The 20,426-nt window shown below is 35.4% G+C and overlaps 1 protein-coding gene across 10 annotated transcripts in view; it reads left to right on the top strand.

Moving 5' to 3' along the window:
• FOXP2 (forkhead box P2) overlaps positions 1-20,426 on the top strand; it is a 565,307-nt gene that overhangs the window by 151,083 nt on the left and 393,798 nt on the right. For all 10 annotated transcript variants that reach the window (XM_045041043.1, XM_023240626.2, XM_045041055.1 and 7 more), the window contains one exon: positions 11,072-11,162. The gene's annotated coding sequence lies outside the window, so the exon portion shown is untranslated. The remainder of the gene's footprint in view (positions 1-11,071; positions 11,163-20,426) is intronic.

Consider the following 20,426-nt stretch of genomic DNA (forward strand, 5'->3'; position numbering starts at 1 on the left):
GATTTTCATCTAAGTAAAAGGATACATAAAAGGGTGCAAGCCAGCAAAAGGTTGCTGCTGTCAATTTTCAGGTCATGTTTATTTGAATATTTAAAAAAATAGTATTTTGTAAAATTTCTGACAATATATTCCTATAATCGGAATCTCTATTTCAATTCTAAAACTAATGATACTCTTGTGAATTTTACCTCACGTAAAATTTCCCTTGATAATTTGCCTTATTCCATGCTATATGTTCCAAGAGTATCCACTAAGTTTTCATTAAAAAACAAAAACAAAAAAACAGAAGAGAAATTGGCAAGATAGGTGCTTTTATCTATGAAACAGACTATTACTTAGTGATTTTAATGCATTGAGGCCTTCACATAGATCTCATGCTACAGTTATAAGAGCGTTCACCTGGCATATAGAATAAAATAAATGCCTAGAATTAAAGGATGATTAAGAATTCTTTCAGGGTTCCTGCCTGGCTCAGTTAGTAGAGCATGCAACTCTTGACCTTGAGGTTGTTAAGTTTGAGCCCCATGTTGGATGTAGAGATGGTTAAAAAGAATATCTTAAAAAAAAGAATGATTGCCAACAATAAACAACATAAGAGATAGCTATTTAATAATGGATGACTGTTTCTCTTAATGAAAAAAAGAAAAAAAAAGGTGGTATTTTTATTTTAAAACTTGCAGCCTGAAATTTGGACAGTCTGTACTCCATTCTTTTACTGAGTTAGATATGAGGTAAGGTAAGAAAATCCCATCTGTCAGGGCATGTTGTCTCATAAATCACATAGTTGTGTTGTTTTATTTAAATATATGGAATGGCTTCTCTTAAACAGAAGAAATCTATGAAATGTATTTGTAAAGTAAGCAGGGTTGGAAGGAAGGGTCAGTGCTGTGAAATGGGCATGCTAACTTACTGGATCCCACCTTGTTTGAACCTATGTTCTTTTTCTTTGCTAACGTTACATTCACTTCAGAAGAGAGTCCATTGCCTGACCAGTACATTTCAGTGGAAGTGATTTTCTTAATCTCTGCTCTGAACATTGCTCAGTTAAATTCCATTCTATTCAGGAACTTCTATTTCCTGGAAAAAAAAAAGTTCAATCTTGGATTATATGGGTAGACTAGATTAGATGATGGAGGTGGGTCAGTGTTGGTGGAACTTGACCTGAATAGTCAATTAGAGAAAATGGAAGTATAAAATTGAAAGCTGTGGATAGGAAGGAAGCCAGAGTTTCATAAATTCAGGTAGGTTTCACATTCATTTAGCATTTATGAAACACATATTATATCCTGGATGACAGTATGCTGTTGTTACCTTTGAAAAGTTTTTATCACAAAACATCAATATGTAGACTGTGCCTACATTGTATTGTGGTAGAAGCCAAGAGAACTGGTATCAGATCGGGACTATATATATATATATATATATATATATATATATATATATATGTATATATAGACATATATATAGACATATAGAGAGAGACATATATATAGACATATATACATATACATATATATACATACATATGTATATATATTTTTATTTCAAATTGTGTGTGTGTTTATTTTTTGAGAGAGAGAGAGCAAGTCAGGGAGGGGCAGAGAGAGAGATGGAGAGACAATCCCAAGCAGCCTCTGCACTTTCAGTGTAGAGCCCAATGCAGGGCTTGAACTAAAGAACTATGAGATCATGACCTGAGCTGAAACCAAGAGTTAGATGCTTAACAGACTGAGCCATCCAGGAGACCCTGTTTTGTTTTGTTTTGTTGTTTTTTTTAATGTTTATTTTTGAGAGAGTGAAGTAGGGAATGAGTGGAGAGAGATGGGGACAGAGGATCTGAAGTGGGCCCTGCACTGACAGCAAAGAGCCTGATGCAGGGCTCGAACTCATGAAACAGGAGATTACAACCGGAGCCGAAGTCGGATGCTCAACTGACTGAGCCCTCCAGGTGCCCCTGGGGAAGGAATCATTTGCTAAGTGGTAGGGAAACATAAAAATGCCAAGTCATCCAGGGTTATCAGTCCTTATGGAGTTGTGGCTGTGTATTCCGCAGATGATTGGGAAATCCTCCAACTGCCAATATCCTAAATCTTTCTTATGTATCTTAAAAGACGGGCCCTAAGGTTGGAGTTCTGCTTGTCTAGACTGCCTGCCTCGTGTTTCCTGCATCTCATTTCTTCTGGTTTGAAAGAGATAGACAAAGCATCTTCAGTGTCAGGAAAGCAGCTGCAGAGGCATTGACCTCCACGTTAATGTTGTCCACTTACTTCCGTATGCTCTCTTTACATACCTGAGCACTCTGTTATTGGCTGAGAATGAGACTGTTTTGTCACCCCAAAAAAGAGAGGGAATTGAGAAAATGGAAAACCAGGTATTTGTTCTGAAGATCAATCACAAATGTTGATCTGCTATTAAACTTGGTTCTATCTCATAAAAACAACTGCTGGTCAGCATGGAAAGGGAGAACTTACATATTTTCTTATAGAAGTAAAAAGGAAAGGAAGGCAAGTACCAAAAGAGGACAGGATGAGTAAGAGAATAAAAGGAAAGAAAGAAAGTATATTTAACTGATGTATTTTTTTACGGTGTAGGCTTTGAGTTACAATGGACATAAAAGACAGAGCTGTATGGTGTTCTGTATAATCTGAGTGTGTTTAAATCTGCATTAGTAATTCTAGAGGTAGTTTTCTTGAATTCTTCCTTGCCATTTTCTTCTAATTTAGTCTTATACTCTCAGCCAAAAACAACAAAACAAACGTGGTTTTTGAAGGAATTCTCTTTTATTAACTTAGTGGTCCACTTCTTGAGCTCCCACTGAGCATCTGCCTCTGCAGAATGAATTAAAGTCAACTCCAGTCTGTGTTTGAACCTAGGAGCTTGTTTTCAACCTATTACCTATGGTTTAAAAATCTTTTGAACTTGGAAAAAAAAGTTTTTTTTGAACTTAGGTAAGAATTCATACTTTAATTTTATGGCTTGAAGTGCTTTTTCTCCCGTTTCCAATTTTTTTTTTCAACGTTTTATTTATTTTTGGGACAGAGAGAGACAGAGCATGAACGGGGGAGGGGCAGAGAGAGAGGGAGGCACAGAATCGGAAACAGGCTCCAGGCTCTGAGCCATCAGCCCAGAGCCCGACGCGGGGCTCGAACTCCCGGACCGCGAGATCGTGACCTGGCTGAAGTCGGAAGCTCAACCGACTGCGCCACCCAGGCGCCCCTCCCCTCTCCAATTTTTAATATTTGATTTTATTAGTAATGTTATCAAGAGTACTGCGTGTTTTTTCTCTGTCACAAATGCATTGGAAATACCAAGCAGTATTTATGTAATTTTGGAAATTTATTACTCATTTTGACTATTATGGTACCATGTATTTACATGTTTAAGGTTTACATGACCTTCATAGTTCTGATTTAAGTAAGTGACAATTATTTTAATAAAGCCGTTCTAACAAGCCTGACAGGTTTTTTTTTTTTTTTTAATTTTAATGTTTATTTCTGAGAGAGAGAAAGAGAGACAGAGAGACAGTGGAAGAGGGGAAGAGAGACAGGGAGACACAGAATCCGAAGCAGGCTCCAGGGTGTGAGCTGTCAGCGCAGAGCCTGATGTGGGGCTCAAACTCAGGAACCATGAGATCATGACCTGAGCCAAAGTCTGATGCTTAATCAACTGAGCCACCCAGGTGCTCCAAGCTTGAAAGTTTTTTTATCAAAGTTATATGTCCTATGAAAAGTGAGAGAAGTCTACTTTAATAGACTTTTCTACTTTTGCTAACTTTAAGTATAATCAAAACTATTTACTTCCAGTAATTTTTCATAAAAAGTGGAGAAAAATTAAAATGTATTCAAAACTCTTTACGTTTTAAAATATAAGAATTATATAAGAAATATATATTTATAAGAAATTCAGAGGGACATTGAGATATGATTCACATAGGTATGTCCCTTTTTCCACCTGCCTCTTAAATAATTATTTTCACATGCAAATTCACTATTATAGTTCCTATCACCCTGTGCTTACTTTTGCTTACGCAGCATCACATTTAACTTATAATCTCTCTATGGTTTCAAAATATCATTCATTCAAAGGCATGTTTACTGCCTACCTAACCTGTCCTTAAGCAGTCAGCAGGAGAATAGCTTTTATCTCTGTGTCTCCAGTAGATAGTAAATCTGGTACTTAATAAGCGTTCAGTATCTACAATGATTGAAGAGAAAAAAGGCCTTTTATGCAACTTGAAATTTCAACCGTTGCTGTTTAACAGCTAGAAAGTTTCAGTCGTACAGCTAAGTAAGTTCTAGAGCTCTACTGTATGACATAATGCCTATAGCTAACAATACTGTATTATACTCTTGAACATTTATTGAGGCTAGATCTCATGTTAAGTGTTCTGACTACAATAAAAAATGATACAAATGAAATTTAACTTTAAAGTATTTGTACATATTTGTGTAAATACAGTAATGCATTTTTATATAATTCTACTCAGCTTTTGCAGAATCCTAAAAGTAACCATCCTGTCTTTGCCTTTTCCTTCAGTGACTGCCTGTTCACCTTCCCTTTTTTGTTAAGTTTATTTATTTATTTATTTTGAGAGAGAGAGAGGGAGAGAGCGTGCATGAGTGGAGGAGGGGCAGCGAGAGAGGGAGAGAGAGAATCCCAAGAGGCTCCGCACTGCCAGCGTAGAGTGTGATGTGGGGCTCCAACACATGAAGCTGTGAGATCATGACTTGAGCCAAAACCAAGCGTTGGATGCTTATCTGACTGAGCCACCCAGGCATCCCTGCCTGTTCACCTTCTACCTTATCAATATTATTTGTTTGTTCATTGATTTAATTTTGACTTTTACATTCTCTGACTGAACCTGCCTATACAATATAGATATTTTCAATTAAAAGCTAGAAACAAATTTATAAATGTAAAAGGTAGCTAACGAAATTGTCCTATCCCTGAATACATGGGTTTTGAACTGTACTCACAATGTTGGCAAACTTCACCATCATTGTGGCTTCAGTTATTTTCAAGGTCAACTTTTATCTCAGTTCAATTTCTATGAATATATCTCCTTAATGGTTTGATAGGGTTGTGGTGGAGCCTGAAGCATCATGAGCTCCTCCTTCTTAGATCTGGATGCTATTAATTGTGGGGTGCGTCAGCCAAACAAGAATAAATCTTGCATAGGCCCTATTCTGTAGAGGTGATGCTTACATGATTCACCCAATGTGGCTGAATGATACTGAGTATAAGTTTTTATTGGTAATTGAAGTACCTCTTTTCTGCAATTCTGAAGGATCGCCTCTTACCTTCTACTTTATAAAGATGACAGAGGGATGATTTGAGAACTAAACTCATAGAACTAAATCTCACAAAGATAAGCTATAATTAGTGCTTATGTGCACATATTTATATAAGCTTCAAAGCTTTGCATCACGGACAGTCACCACTGCAATATGGCTCCAGTGTTAGCTCTTAAAACTACAAATCCTATTTTATTATGGTGTAGGTTAAATCACTATTTTTCAAACTTTCAAAACAATATTCTATACTCACATAAATTCTGAAATGTATATTCTCAATTCATTTTATTTTGACTCCCAAAATAAAGTTAATATTGTGCCATATTAAATCAAGGCAGTGGAACAGAACACTCCTTTGTTTCTGTTTTACCTCTTTTGAAAAATCCCTGAATTAAATTTTGCACCAGGATTAGAAGGGCAAATATCTCTGTCCTGGTTCAGATCCATTGTCTATTCTATCTAAAATTTAATTTTTCTTTTTAAAAATTTTTTTTAACGTTTTATTTATTTTTGAGACAGGGAGAGACAGAGCATGAATGGGGGAGGGTCAGAGAGAGGGAGACACAGAATCTGAAACAGGCTCCAGGCTCTGAGCTGTCAGCACAGAGCCCGACACGGGGCTCGAACTCACGGACCGCGAGATCATGACCTGAGCCGAAGTCGGCCGCTTAACCAACTGAGCCACCCAGGCGCCCCTAAAATTTAATTTTTCAATTTCCATGCCTATCCAGTTCCATGTTGATGAGTCAATAAATTAATACATTCATTCAACAAATATTTGACTGCATACTATGTGCCAGTCAGTAGTTTAGGTTTATTGGACTCCAAGTGAATTGAAGAGACCAGCATTCCTGCCCTTGCAGAGTTCACACTGTTTTAACCAGAGCTGGGATCCTAATTATAGCGAGTGCTGTGTATCTCTGTATGCATTTTCACAGCATTTAACCTTTGTAGAGCCAACTTTTAAAAAATCTAAGCTATTTCCTTTCTTGATATTTGTAACATCTGTACAAATGATAATGACATGATGTTCCTCTTGTGTAAATGCCTGATGCAAAAAGAATGCCTGCCACAAAATACCTTCTGAGCACTTGGTAAATTTTGTTAGGAGTAGAATAACTGCTTGTCTAGAATATGGACTGTTTGTCGAGAATATGGACTGTGTGCCTTCTGAAGAATAACTTCCCCCATTCCTCAGAATCCAATGGTTGTTTCTTTTATCCTGCTCGTGTACACCCCCATTATCCAACAATTTCAAATGAAATTACACGTTTGTTGTTTTTCTGGGGTTTTGTTGTTTAATTATTTTCTGTTCACTGAAATGTGGGTTATACTACCAGCGTTTGTAACCAATGCACAGTTATTGACTTACTCTTCTCTGGCTATGGTTAACTAGTTTCTTTCTAGATAACAAAATAACTCTTAGTTTTCACTGTTCTCCAAGAAGACCTGTGCTATATAATATGAAAACAGTACTGAAAATGTTACTGTGACTTTTACTTTTGAACATCAATTAGACGTTATCACCTAGATAACCACTGTATTTTAGTTTCTTCATATTTTTAGTATATTCTTCCAAATTGTGAAATTCACTAGACTAACGCTTTTATATTATGCCATTTTGCAGTAGAATTCAAAAGACATTTGTTTTACATGTGAGCTTTGTACCGTGTAATTTTTTTTCTTTTTTCCTTTGTTTAAAAAACAATGAAATGATAGTATTTCTTTTAGGACATATTTTCATTTTTGTTAATTAAAAGACTGGAGGGTAGAAAATATTAAACAGTTCCAAGTGACACATTAGAACGCTAAATATCTTTCTTGACTATCAGGAAGTTCTTAGAAAAAAATAAATACAACAAAACTAACCCACCTAGTAATTGTTCTCTTCAGCAAATATAGTTCTGAAAGAAACCAGGTCAAACCCACTGAGAATGTCGGAGTGATGCTCTCCTCTCCTACCACAATAAACCTTAAATAAATTCATAATGTACCTTAAAAGGATGGAAGAAATTAGGAAAGGGAATGGTTGTAAATGTGAACCTCACAGAGACCCTTTTATCCAGGAAGTCTTCTTTGACTCAAATTAGGTGCTGCCCGTGTGCATATTTACCATGCTGGTCAGTACACTATAGTAACTATTCATTACATATTCTTCGTTATACTGTACACTCCACGGAAGTAGGGTTGTGGCTTTATCCCCGAGCCTGGACAGTACCTAGCATTTAGTAAGCAATCAGTAAATGTGTATGAATGTGTGCATGTAAAAGAATTCTAATTGGCCTCTTTAGCTTTCTGGTTTTGCCTTTTCCTTTACTGTCTTAAGTTTTTTTTGTTGTTGTTTTGTTTGTTTCAGTGATCATTATAAGAACTCTGATCAGTAATCTATGACCTATTTTACTTTGATAATGTCCTTGAGCTTATGTTACTAAAATAATATATGCTTTTAAAAATAATATAAATAATTTTAAATAATAATATATAATGCATATTTAAATAAAATTTATAAAAATGAAACTGTATGTTGTGGCGATAACTTCTTTGTTTATTTTTAAAATTACCTTTTCTTTTGTATTTAATTTTGACTTTTATCAAAGAAATATGTGCGTACAGTTAAAAAAATCAAGTGAAACAAAAATAGCATTCTTCTGTCTTGTATCTTCCTACCACCCAGTCCAACTATACAGAGGTTACAGATTTCTGGTATTTATATCCACAGTTTTTATACACCCACAACTGTAAATGATATGCTTGTTGCTATTTCTTGATTTATCAGTTTTTAAAATTAATTTGAGTAATTAAAATGGAGAAACTTGTGGGAGAGAAAAGCATGCAAATAAAAAAGTGAATAAAATCTCGGGCGCCTGGATGGTTTAGTTGGTTAAGCCTTCAACTTGGGCTCAGGTCGTGATCTCATAGTTTGTGAGTTCGTGTTTCCCTCTCTCTCTGCTCCTCCCCTAGTTGTGCTCTGTTTCTGTCTCTCAAAAATAAATAAACATTAAAAAAAATTTTTAAAGTGAATATAATCTAAGCTAACATATGCTACAGTTGATGTCTGCATAGGGTGTTTTGGGTCCATAAAGAGCAGGTAAACATTTTAGGTCTCCCACATTGCTTTTAAGATTAACTGTATTGTTGATGCTAACATTATCAGTAAACAAGAGAATGCTCATCTTTCTGTATTCTTGCCAACACAATATAGAATCCAGCATTCAAATATATGCTATTCTGATGGCATGAAATGGTATCTCATCAGTTTTTTGATTTGTATCTTCCTAATAACTGGTGATTTTGAACATTTTAAACTATACTTGACAGTTGTTCTGGCTTACCCCTCTGAGAAACTGCCCTGTTGAGGGTTTTGCTCATTTTTTAATTGGTTTTCTCTGAGTATATATATTTTAATATTAATTCCTTGTTGGTTTTAGGTCTTCTCTCAGTTTATTTATAAAATTTATCTGTGGTATCCTTCATTGAAAAATTCTCATTTGGTTTGGCCAAATCCATCAGTTTTATGCTTTATTATTTTAGGTCTTGTTTCAGAATATTTTTTTAATTCTAAGTGTCAAAAAGAATCACCAAATTTTTCTATTAGCTTTGAAAGGATAACTTTCACATTTAAAGCTCTTTAATCTCATTGGAATCCAAATTTGTATATGGTATAAAATAAGGAGATAAGTTTATTTTTGCCATATTCTGAGACTGTTTTTCTTTCTCTACACAGTGAGACAACAACCAACGTTTTCTTTTACTTTGTGATAGTACCCTTATTATATAAAGCTCCCATTGACACATGGCTTTGTTTCCGAACTCCATTTTCCAGTGTCTGTACCTGGCTTTGCTAGTAAGCCTGATATTTGGTAGAGCAGATGCCTTCTCTTTGTCCTTTATTTTATTTTTTTAAATTTTTTTAAAGTTTATTTATTTTTGAGAGACAGAGACAGAGTATGAGCAGGGGAGGGGCAGAGAGAGAGGGAGACACAGAATCCGAAGCAGGCTCCAGGCCCTGAGTTGTTAGCACAGAGCCTGACGCGGGGCTCCAACCCATGGGCCGCCAAGATCATGACCTGAGCCGAAGTGGGATGCTTAACCGACTGAGCCCGGCACCCCTCTTTGTCCTTTATTTTTGATGTTAACTTTGATATTAATAGGCATCTAAAGTATATGCTTTTAAAATGCTTTTGTTGATTTTCTTTAAAAATCTAGACTTTATAGATTGATTTAGGAAAAATTGATATCCATGAATGTGAGGAGAAAGTAAGGCAATATGGAATTAGGAAATAATTTAGATTGCTATGTATTAATAAAAAATCTGCTTCTTTTGGTGGCATATAGCAGGCAAAAAAGAATTATAGGAGAAAATTAACACAAAGAAAGTCAAGAGTGGAACCTGGTCATGTGCAAAATTTTATCATTAAGAGAAAAATGAACAACAGAAGCAATAGAGAAAGACGGCTAGAATGTGAAGAAAGGGCATTTGAACTACCCTAATTTTTGTGACTTTGAGTTACCTTGATAACTAAAATAATGGTTTCAAACTAATGCTTTGCAGAATACTTAAGATTTTGTGGAATACCCCAGAGGTACCTAGGGAAAGAACAGAGGTGGTAGTGAATACTGGGAGTCTGGTTCAACCAGAATGCCTCATTGTTATCTGTATATTTGGTTGACCCCTCACTAAGATTTCATTGGAAAAAAGGATTTGTAGCCAAAAGTGGGAACAATTTAAATAAAATTAGGGAAATGGCTAAATGCTCAACAAAGAAAAGAGGGCATGTGGTGTCATCCCTCCCTTTCGGTGCCTAAGGGAGGCATGGCTAATTGAACACAGGACTCCCTGCTAGACTCAGATTTAATCTCCATACAGATTTCCATGTGGTCACTACCAATCAGTCAGAGTTGGTGTGTGAATCAAAACCTGTTTATTACCTATACACTACTAACTTCTGTAATTTTGTTGGAAGATTTGAGCTAAATCTTTCAGATTAAAGAAGGGAGAGACTAGAAAAGAGAGTAGTTAAATAGCAAATGGGTCTAGGATACACAGGTTCTAATAAGAGTTAAGGGAATAGCCCTTACTTTGCAATTATAAGGAGAAAATGCTTACTACCAACTTGTTGATTGTGGAAAGGCCTACAAAGCTCATTAAGTATGTGCTGAAGAGGCAGTTGAAATCAGTCATGTTTTCAGTTGGGAATCCTGAGACATAAAAAACTATGTTCTATAAATGATAAGTTAAAAATTTTTTTTAATGTTTATTTGAGAGAGAGAGAGAGAGAGACAGAGAAGGAGCAAGGGAGGGGCAGAGAGAGAGGGAGACACAGAATCCGAAGGAGGCTCCAGGCTCTGAGCTCTCAGCACAGAGCCCAACAGGGAGCTCGAACCCACGCACCACGAGATCATGACCTGAGCTGAAGTCTGATGCTCAACCAACTGAGCCACCCAGACTCCCCTAAATTATAAAATTTAATCCCAAAAGTTTAAACCTGCCAAATCAATGTAAGAATGGGAAATAAAATCTGCATCTCTTAGAAATGGATCTCATGCTGTCTCAGTGGTCCTTGCTTTGTACCAAACAATGGATTTTAAACTTCTCTAAATTAATATGTAGAAAAGCATTTCCATGCATGTTTGAAGAGTTCCAAAGCAGCAATTAATGCATTAACAATTAATTTTATTTGAGGTTGAGTATGTTTTATGTTCTATGAAGTCATTGAACTGAATGTGACATAAATTTAATTTTTGAAGCAGTGACAGTTATTTGTCTCTATTAACAGGGCTATTCTAATGTGATGCTGGGATTGAGTTTACCTAGGACTCCATATCAAGGTTGACTCAAAAGTCTTGTAGAAGATCTGGAAGAAATAAGTAAGTGGACTTTTGGTAATGATTCTCTTTGGTTCATTGTGCTTATGTCTGCTTTTCTAGTGTGTATTTTATTCTTTAATTTTTTGGTTAGGTATCTTTGCCCAAATGTTAAGAAAGGTTATCAGTGAACCACAGAGACTTTCCACGTAGAACTATAGGAATATTCACCCTCTTGCCTTTCCCATTTCACTCCTTGCTGTGCTTTTCCTTCCTATAAAACTTGGTTTCACTTTTTTTTTTTGAAAATTATCATGGATTCATATAGAACATGAATTTGGTTTTGAAATACTGAAAGGAAAGATTAGTCAAGAAAAGCATCTGGATTATTTTGTTATCATTATGTGGTCTTTTATGCTGATGTTTTCATATTATTTTATTAAGATTGAGTTGATACTGAGGGTTTTGGAAGATCTAGGAATGCCAAAAAATAAAGAGAATAACATGCTAGTAATGATTTTGTTTTTGAAACTTTGATTTCTCCTATAAACTTTTTGAGATCCAGCAAGTCAGCTGTTTAGAAAGCATTCATTTCCTTTTTAGTGTTATACTTCTTTAAATCTAATGGGAGTTTTCCTTGATATTTACAGTATCAATTTAGAGAACTTTAAATCCGTTGCTTGGTACAAAGCAAGGACCACAGACATGGCATGGGGTGCATTTCCAAAAGATGTAGATTTATTTCCCACTCTTGCTCAATATAGAATGCTTCTGCAACATTATTTTTTCAGTGTCACCACTGAACTGTGATATCAATCAATTAAGATTTGGCCACCTATTGGTATGAAAATATAATTATAAAAAGAAATTAAAAGAAGTTTTAGGTGAGGAGTTCATATTATTTCTCTTAGACTCTACCCCCAAGTAGAAGGGAACGAACCATGGTGCCTGGTTTCTCCTGAATTCTTTTTTATTTCTTTCCCACCCCACTCCAGAATTCTTTATCAAGAGATTGCACTGAACACGTATGTAGGACAAGCCTCAGCATCCTCTCTGTTCTGCCTATATTGTTCTACCCCTTTCCAAAACTTTCTCCAGATGAAGGCTCCGTATCTTCCCTGAGACGTATTTTTTTAGTGTGGTTGGATTTTACAGTCAAATATTTTTCAGGCAATTTACCTACTATTTGCCTGTGGACCTCTTGTTTTGTACTAACTTTATTATTTTGCCAGATATACAAGCAAAATGATTCCACACTTATTTATCATTTAAGATTTTAAAACACTTTGGCAACTTTTTACTTCATTTTACTCTTTCACTAAACTCATTAATTTTACTCTTGCATTGCTTATGACCTAAGGATTACATTATTATCCTTTGTTCATTAGTAAGTGGAGGAACTAAAACACAAAGAATTTAAATGATTTGGAAAAAGTAATATAACTTGCTGTGATTTTACAGCTAATAATAAACAATTAAGTATTACTAGAACTGTATCTGCTAAGGCCCAATCTTTTAATTTTTTTTCTGGGTTATTTAATTTATGCTTACTGTAGATAATGGTGGTGTTGATATAATATTTAAATTCTCAGTTTTTGGGTGAGAGGACATTTGTGTTAATAATAGTAGGTGGATTTAAGATTTATAAGTGGGAGTTACCTGCAATGAATATCATGGAACCATGAAAGAAATGATTTTTAAAAAATAGAGTCTTTTTCCCAGAAAGGAAACATATTTGTGTTTGAAGTTCTCAAAAACTGCTTCTAGAACTTGCTAATTAGACTTTTCCTAATCATTTGCTTATAATAGTTCTTATATTTTTAAATGAAGACCAAACACATATTGGTGGAATAATGCATATGCAAAAGGCAAAGTTTCATCTTAATGAAAAAATGCATTACGAAACAGTGTTTTTCCTTGGGAATATGTAGAATTTATGGACCCAGAGCTGGAGGTATCATGATAAGAAAAGAGTCAATGACAGAGAGGCAAGGGTTTGGGAATCAGGTAGATGCGGCTTGGATCCCTGCAGCCGTTCGCTAGCGTTTTTAATCAACCTTGGTTAGTTTCCTTAAATCTTTGCATATCAGTTTTCACACCATAAAACCAGGGACAGATATAACTGTTTGTTGGATTATTGTAAAAATTTAGCACTTAATACATAGCTATTTTCAAGACATATGCATTTTTTTCTTCAATTTCCACTGCTGTGTTCCCTCCCCTCCCCAAATCACTAAAGTGAATACTTAGTTGAATCTTCCCATTTTTGAGCAATTTGTTTTAGCATTATTCCCATTTTGTCTCTCTGAGAGGTTAAATAACTTGCCCTAGCCTATACTTCTGAAGTGGGAACTACAATGTTGTTTCATGCAATTTGCACCTAAAACTGTGCTTGTGCATCTAAAACTGAGTAGTTGTGTGAGTATGTATGTGTGTGTTTTACTCCATCACAGTGATGATTATTTTCAGTTTCCATTGTAAGAGTATTAAATCCAATTAAAATATAAGATTTAGTTATTTCAGTGTATTATAAATAAACTTTATTCTCAAACTCAGAGAAATTGCTGTAAGTTTCATAAATACTTGTGAAAAAGTAAGTGTCATACATGACAAAATATTTGCTCAAATTTTCAAGTCATTGAAAAGAAAATGGACTCTACAGGAAGCTGATTTGGCTGAGGAGGGTCTGGGTCGGTGATTCATGTTCATGGCTCTCTGACAGCCCTTAACAAAAAGTAGCAGGAACAAAACTGCAGAGAGGAAGCTATAGAGTGAGTGTAGCTGTTGAGAATGCAAGCTTGCAAATCAAATTGCTTAGGTCGGAATCACGGGTCCAGGGCAAACTTACTGTATGTGAAACGTTGGAAAAATCATTTAAACTCTCTAATCCTTAATTTCTGAATCGAGAAAATAGAGGTAATAGTACCTCACTTCACAGAGTAGATTTGAGGACTACATTTGTGAATTCATACAAAGGGCATAGTAAGCATTAAAAAAATTAGTTATTTTGTTCCCTATTTTATTAGTTTCACAAGTTGACTGTAGTTTCAGGCTATTTAGCAAATATGCTCCATAACTTCGGGCAAGGAGATGGTAAAAATGAGTTAATTCTGTAAATGTGCTCTCTGTGTTTCAGTCAGCATGTATATTAATTTTCTATTGCTATGTAACATATTAAATGTTTAAAAGCTTAAAACACATACTTTTGTTAAATCACAGTTACCACAGATGGGGAGTCTAGGCATAGCTTCACTCAGGGTCTTATAAGGCTGCAATCAAAATACTGGCCAGGCTGCATTTTCATCTGGAGTTCATGGTTCTCTTCCAAACTCACTGGTTTTGGCTGAATTTAGTTCATCAGGGTTGTAGGACTGAGACCCTCAAGAGGCCATCCATGGTTCCCATGCATGTGACCCTCTTCATATACAGTCCACATTATAGTAGTTTGCTTTTTGAAAGCCAGTAGGAGAGTCTCTACTATATGAGAGCAAGATAAAGCCATATATACATATATGTATGTAAATATAGAGTATGTGTTTTATATGTATTAATATAATCATTGAAGTGCCATCTCATAACCTTTGCCATATTCTGTTGGTTAGAAGCAAGTCAGAGTCCTGCTCACATGCAAGTGGATAGAATTACACAGTATGAACTTGGGGGCCACCCTAGGATCCTTCTGCCAAGGCATGTTAAACTTACTATCTTAAAATTCAAATAACCCATTACTTTAGGTTTTTTTTTAAATGTTTATTTATTTTTGAGAGAGAGACAGAGTGTGAGTGGGGGAGGAGCAGAGAGAGAGGGAGAGACAGAATCCAAAGACAGAATCCAGACTCTGAGCTGTCACCACGGAACCCGATGCGGGGCTTGAACTCACGAACTGCAAGATCATGACCTGAGCCAAAGTCAGACGCTTAACCGAATGCGCCACCCAGGTGCCCTAATTTTAGATTTTTACAATTATGTACTATTTAATAAAAAGGAATATTGTCACTATTGTAAACCTTAGCTCTCAGTTATGCTTACAGTGTGACTCCCAACAGGTCATTCCTCCCTGTTAAATGAGATTTATTATTATTTCATGCCAGGTAATGTCAGGCTAAATGCAGCTTACCCTGGTATTTAATACTCTCCAGAATCTGACAAAACCTGAATACTAACCTTTTCTTCCCATTACACCAATATGCATACCTTGACTCCCATGCCTTACACTTGCCCACATTTCTGTCACATCCTATTGTTTCTTTCCTTTTCTCCATCTCTTTAAAGCACTTTGACATCTCTGTCTCTTCCATTATACTTTTCCTGTTTCTTTCCTCCTGTTCAACCAGCCTAGGACTTTTCCTGTATAGTATCATATCTATGTTACCTTCAGCCTTGCCTATAATAGTTTCTTAAGAAATATTCACTAAATATATATACCTTCTTCATTTAAAACTGTGGTCAGTGTGATAGCCTTTTCAGTTTGAAAATTATATTTGAAAAGATATTCTTCATAAATTATCCACTTTTAATTGACTCAGTAATCTGAAATGTATCTCAAACAACCTTTAAATTCCCTTTAAGAATCCATTGCAGCATAAACATTTGGAATTGATTGCACAGAGGAGAACATGAATGATTGGGGTCCAGGAGGTGGGCTGTGGGAGGCAGCCTTAAAGATCTTCCTTAATGATTCTGTCTCCTGGTTATCACGCACTGTTATTTTTCCTTCCATGTTCACCAGAGTTGGCCCATGTGGCTGATAGAATATGGCACAATGATGGTATATTGTTTTTCAGATTAGGTTACACAAGACATTTAGACATCTGTTTGGGGTGTTCTTTTTCTATTGCTTCTCTTTCTGTCTTTTTCTCCCCTTCTCCCTCTTTCTTCTTTTCCCAGTCTCTCTCCTTTTTTCCCTCTCTCTTTCCTTCTGTGTCTCATGACTTGCTCTGGGGAAGGCAAGCTGCCATGGAGAGGTCCATGTGATGAAGAACTAAGCCCTCTGGTCAAAGACAGGGAGGAATTTCCTGACAAACCATGGGACTAAACCACCCAGCTGAAATACTCCTGGATTCCTGATGCTCAGAAACTGTGTGAGATAATAAAGTTTTCTTTCATACTAACCTGCTAAGTTCAGGGGTAATTTGTTATATAGCAATAGATAATTTATGCAGTATATATATTACCCCTAAAATTATTTTCACAGATTTCATCACTGACCTTGGCTTTCTGGGGAATAAATACAAGGATTCCTAGTATACTGAATATATGGTCTCTAAAGTAAATGTAATTCGATAAGCCCATATATTGTAAGATAGCCAAGTGAGAAGGAAATGTGAAATGTTTAGATTTCACCTATAATGCTGATTTTATAATATGCAGAGGTCTCTTTTAATTTCTTTTATACCCATTGATCACATCAGTGTTGGAGAATCATGCTTACTAGGGGCTGGGTAGGTCTGGGTACTGGTCTGGTACTGGTTCTTTTATATAAGAGCTGTTTGGGATAGTTAAAAACACTCTTACTTTTATAGAATCTGAGCTTGAAGAATCTATTCTACTAACCTATCATACTAGTTTCTGTTGTTCTTCTTTAGGGTTCTTATAGAAATATAAAAGACAGAGTTATATGGCAGCATCTAGATATATGTACACATATTTGGGGTGTTATGCTTTGAAATGTAGAATCACTAGAAAAACAATATATTTGGTCTCCAGAAAAGTGAGTTGAGAAGTATGTTTCTGCAAGTAATAGGTCAACTTTTTTTTTTATAAACTCATATTAAACTCATCATTCTAATTTCACTCTTATTGATTATAATGTGATCACAGGACCTGGGCAAAAATACAGCCTTATATTTTAAAAAGGTAGAAACTTATTCCTATAAAAAAAAGAGTTTACATTTATAACTTTAAGTTTGTGGTTTAGAGTGATCCACTAGTAAAAATTTCTGATACCATTGTACAAAATAGCAAAATATGGATTTTAACTGGACTGCTTTTCAATTCAACTGAACATTAAGTACATTTTTAATGGTCTTATTTGCTGGGAAGAACACCATTACAATAATCTGCTTTTTACAGCCCATATCAAATATGAACCAGCATCACTTACTATGAAGTTTGTGCTCTGGGAGACATTTCCACAGCATCTATCAGTATTGCCCCACATTTCTTGGAATTAGTCTTTAATGATATCATTTTCCAAAATGAGTTGTTGCTCAAACTCACTGATTGTTTTGTGGTTAAAATCTAATCCAGCAGCTATATTTAAAATGTCATACAAATTTGTAAGGAAAGGTCCTTCTGGAAACTACTATTATATTAGGAATTGTATGAAAATGTAGGTGAAATGCTGTGCAGCTTGAAATTCCCCCCCCCCCCCATATAATATCTGAGGGCTGAATAAAAAAAATCCTATTTTTAACTGTTGGCAATTCCAGTTTTTACTATTGTCTTCTGGAGAACAGAGGACTATTACTGTAGGTGTCATGTAAAATAAAGTTAGAGTCTGAGGCCTTCTTTTAGCTGTCAGCCTTATTAAGGAGCTCTTCATGTGTTGAACCCAGCACCTGGCATTGTATAAGTGATGCATGTGAGAGCCTGGGGAGAGCTTTCTTTCTCTTCACTGTGGCTTTATTAGGTCTTGCTCACATTTTCACTGTTGCTCTGCCTTATCCAACTTTCTAGCTGCAACTCACAGCACAGTAGGCCTAATATAGACTGACGCCTTTGCCTGAAGGCTGATTGAAACTTGTGTCTCAGAGTTGCTAATGCTCACTGAACCATTTTATTGAAGATAAAGTAAATAAAATAGATTGCCATATGAGAATTCTCTGAAATCAAATGGAATAATTTGGCAGGTTTAAGCCCATGAAGAAGGCAAAGCAGTGAAACAGATGCGAATACTTTTTATGTTCAGTAGATCAAGGGATAAATATTCTTGCTCTGTTGGGCCTAAATATTCATTTTTGTCTCCACAATTAAATGTTAACCATAATTCTCAATTGCCATATTATTTTTGGTCTTAAAAATGGGTCCTCTGTAAGAGAGTCATGTGAGTAAAAACTTTTGAGACTATAATATTGTGATGATTTTTTTCTTTGTCTTTCTCTGCTTAAGCGCATGGATCAGTAGCCTCAGAGAATTTAATAAACAACACAAATGAATGGATTTGCCAAAGTGCACTCTAGAATCTTAAGGTTGGAAAAAAATAGTAAATCTTACCTTACTAAAAATGCTAGCAATCTTGAGTGTCTCATTCATTAATTAAGAGTATGTGTTCACATGAGAGTAACCTTTTTTGGAAATAGTCCTTTGAAGTTTATTTGTTTTTTTGCTTTTTTTTTTGTTTTTGTTTTTTTGACTACAACTATGAGGTTTATATAAAGAATTTTAAGACATATATTTTGTTTAAAATATATATTTTGAAATAATTTGGGAGGAAAAAAGAAGTTAAAGTGACCTTAGCATCTTGAATTCTATGACACTGTAATGACAATAGCATATGGTACCATATAATATATATTGACATATTTAATTTGTGAATGACAAGGATCTGAGCACTTGCCTGAAGATATGTGAAAAGTCTGATGCAGAGAAATGAAGATCTCTTATTTGATTGCCTGGGTCAGATTAAAAGTAAATATTTATAGAAGAAAGATCAACAAAATGGTTTTGTTGGAAAAGTTTCTGAATTTGCTAATTAAATACAGCATTTCTCTTCAACCTTATAAAAATCTGTCACATAAATACTTTCTTCTGTAATTTCTCTTGTGTTTTTAACAACTTCAAAATAGTTTTAGTTTATACCCTTCTTAAGTGTACAGTTGATTTTAAAAATGTTTCTAATACATTTTACTCATTTGTTTCTTAGTTAATGATTCATGCTTACATTTCAGTTAGACCCATTAAATTTTTTCTTGTCTCTAGGTATCCAATAGCTCATCAGATCTCACAACTGTAAACTATTTATGTTATAATGATTTCAACTGCCATCAATTAAATGCAAAGCACACTTATATTCTTACATATATAAGGAGCCATCTTAAAGAAATATTCGACACTCCTTTATACCCTTATAAATAATGTTATCTATTGAGAACTGCTAGTTCTTAACTATAAATTTGACTGTTTTTCCTCTTAGGGTTCAGTCACTCTCAGGGTGCAGGGTGTCTCAGACAGCATGCAGGGCTGAGCAACAATAAACATGCTTCATGTCTTGTTGTGAGTGAACTGAAAGTTGTGCTCACATTTCAGTTTTTTTCATATAGTAAAGCTGAAAGTATAATTAGTTATTCAATACTGATTAAGTACTTTTATGTTCTTAGTGTTCTAGTGCCCTTTATTTATATTTACCTTCCTTGTTATATTCTGTGCATGCTTCTCTCTGGTTAATCAGAAACGTGGAAGTACATTCCTCTAGCCAGAACTACATCTCGGTTACTCTCGACTCTAACCGTGTATCTCCTTTGAGATTTTGGTTTTCAGTGTGAATTTACCTTCAGAAAATCATATGTTAAGAAAAGTTTTCTTGAAATAAGAACATTATCTTGAGACCCTGAGAAGCCTTAGTCCCTTTAACAATATACTCTAGACATTTAGCAACATGCCAAACTGCAAATAAGAGGAACTTACAGTAGAGGAGGTGCATATGATGAGTCAACTCCTGAGCTCACTTTTGATTTCTTTATATGCTACCTTCTCTCTGGTCAACCTTTTGTCCCTGCTTTGCCTTTGCACTTAATTCTACTTTTCAAAATGCCTGGTTGTCTCTTTGCATTAACAGTTTTGGGAAAATGTGTTTGCTTTTGGCATTAATGTCTGATCCCTCGGACAGCTCCCTGGGTTCCATGTGATGATGATGATGATGACGATGACGACAATGAGGATGACATTACTACTGCCACTACTACTACCTGCCATTTATTTAGTACCAAGTACCCTCCTAAGTGATTCACTAGCACTAACTCACTTAGTACAACCTATGAATTACTTGTTACTTACGAGGTAGAGATCATTATTGTCCCCAATTTATAGATGGAGTGGGGCCCAGAAAAGTTAAATATTTTGCTCATTGTTCCACAGTCCCTGTATGGTATGACTAAGATTTGAACTAAGGCAGGCTACGTCCAAAGCCTCCAATGCTCTCTTGCCAATACTGTTGAACAGTCCTTCTTACGTGGTTCTACTTGTGGCCCAAATTAACAATGAATTAATTTATGAACAAATCACCTTTCTTCTTTCAAAACATGGACTAAGCTATGAAAATATTAGTTAAGTAGGAATTCATAAAATCTAGTTGAGGAATTGGTGAGAATGATTTGGAATTAGTGTTTT

This window comes from Felis catus, chromosome A2 (assembly GCF_018350175.1).
Source record: "Felis catus isolate Fca126 chromosome A2, F.catus_Fca126_mat1.0, whole genome shotgun sequence".
NCBI classification, from domain to species: Eukaryota; Metazoa; Chordata; class Mammalia; order Carnivora; family Felidae; genus Felis; species Felis catus.